Source organism: Austrofundulus limnaeus, unplaced genomic scaffold (genome assembly GCF_001266775.1).
Source record: "Austrofundulus limnaeus strain Quisiro unplaced genomic scaffold, Austrofundulus_limnaeus-1.0 Scaffold1332, whole genome shotgun sequence".
NCBI lineage: Eukaryota > Metazoa > Chordata > Actinopteri > Cyprinodontiformes > Rivulidae > Austrofundulus > Austrofundulus limnaeus.
Window position 1 is genome coordinate 16,663 of NW_013953734.1, and position 2,500 is coordinate 19,162.

Here is a 2,500-nt window from a genome sequence, read left to right on the forward strand (position 1 = left end):
TGTGAAACTGTGTTTTTTCAACATTAACAGAATATTAACAAAGTTTTGTGCACATTTGTAATGGAAACACAGCTTGTGAGACTCTGCAGRTAACACTGTGAAGCTTTAAACATGTTTTTTCTGTTATTGATTATAAAACAGTGCTATGGTAATAATACTTGTTGTTCTTTAGTCCTTCCCTGTCAGGTTTATGTTTTGTTCTTTCCAAACCTCTTTTCCTTCACCTTCTGCCTGAAGCTCTGTGTGTGTCTGCAGCAGTGTGTGCATATACACACACCCCGCTGTGTTCTTGGTGTTTTATCACACTGTGAACGACCACCGCCTCCTCTTTATGATTGAGTCACAGATCAGACGTCAGCACGTATATGTTTAAGGATGTTGGCACGTTTTCATGCTCAGAGGAAGGCCAGGAAGGTGCAGCTTCCTGGAGGGATACCAGGGAGMGATGACGCCTTTTCTCAGGAATCTTCACAACAGACACGCTCACACAAGCACTGTGGACTCGGAGCAGAACCCCTGCTTCTTTCATCAGTCAGCACATGGTTAGTCTTTGTCAGGGCTGTGGAGCAGAGCTGGTCTCCACAAGTCATTCTTCAGAGGTCCCCCACAGAGCACTCACTCCTGTGTGGTGACTTCAGCCTGCCTGTAAACCTCCAGGCTGGAAAATGACACATTTAAAAGCAAGGAGCTGAAGCTTACCCCTAATTTACACTACATGTGTTCTGTCTGCGCTCCGCTCCCCGCAGCAAACACAAACCCATTAWAATCAGAGTGTTTACACTGGCTGCACACGGCTGCACACGGCTGCGGTGAGCAGACAGCGATCCATCAAAATTAGAACAGATCCTATTTTTGACGGACGCCGGACCAATGCCGGAGTCAATTTTTAAAGATTGCGTCTCACCAACAGGAAAAGAAATGAGCACAACATCCGTATTTTCAAAATAAGACACTTTTAGGCTGGGTAATTTGTTGGAATAATGTTGAAATTGCAGCTATATTAAATATACAGATATATTTCCACACAAATGCTGTCGGAATGTATGGTTCTGTTTGGGAAGCAGATGGAAACATGTAGCATGAAGCATATGTGTACACACACSATACACGTGGATTTTATTTTGAAATCAGAAGTTTCAGAAAGACGACAGCGATACAGTTTCAACATAAATATCGAAAGCTTTTATATTAATGTTTCCAGCTGTGTTTGGAGTTCATCTTTCACAAAATTAGTTATTTTTTGCTGTGACTTCCTCACTTATCACTGAATTTATTGTGCGACTTCCTTCCTGCACTCTCTGTCGGACCGGACTGGAGTGGACTCTGTATAAATTGAGACACAAACTAACAGCTGTGACCTGCGCGCCGCAGCGCAGCGCAGCGGAGACGCATGTAGTGTAAATCTGGGGTTAGTCCCTGTGCTGCAGGAAGCATGAAGGTGGACCTGTAGAAACCATGGGTAAGGTCAGCAGGATGTTTTTAYCAGGCAGTGTGACCGAAGCCTCAGTGTTAGATTTACTGATGTGAGGAGGAAGAGGAGGAAGTAGCGGTGTGTTATCATGTCCTCAGACTCTGCAGAGCTTAGTTCTTGTTCAGGRCTGTTACCTGTACTGCTCCTACACTGACCTCACACTGGGTTACAGGTAAATTGTTGGAGGTAAAAAGGAAGTAAAATGGATGAAAGTTTGTCCTGCTGTGAACTAGGGCTGCACTGATTAATCGATTAATTGACAACTAATCGATTATTAAAATAATCAATGACTAAATTAATAATCGATTAATCATTTTCTTTTTTTGTTGTTCTTTACTTTGTTTTTCTCTCCAAACTGCTTTGACACCTTCCACTGCCACATCTACCTTTCTGTCATTGACACACATGCACAGTAGTGGTAACTGGGGTAGGCCGTGGACGTCACAAGTAGGGCTGCACCGATTGGTTGAAATAATCGATGACGTCGATTATGTAAATTTGTCGATGCAGATTTTTTATAATCAATTCTCTGTATTACATAACACCACGCGAATGTTCATGTAATTCCATTTCAGTACCTAAAAGCATCATTGTGACCGTATTAACATAAGAGTGGTGAGTTTTGTTCATTTGTTAGATTGTTAACATCTTACACTATATTTCTTTTAGTTGAATTTTATGCTTTGGTTGAGATTTTATGTTGATGTTAAATCTTTTAAGCTTTTTTTGTTAAAGAATTGACTCTAGAGTGCATATTTTGTGTTCATGAAAAAACTATTACAGAAAGTATTACAATATTAAAGAACCGTTCTTGTTAATTTGATGAAAACATTTTAAATTTCCAGTGAACTCACATCAGAATAACTTTTAGATTTGTTGTTAAAATATATGATTAATCGAAAACATAATCGTTAGATTAATCGATTAGAAAATAACCGTTTGGTACAGCACTGCTGTGAACAGATTTTATTTCTTCTCAGGTTCTTCTTATTTCTGCTGACAGCTGTAAAATCTGACAGCTGCACCTCT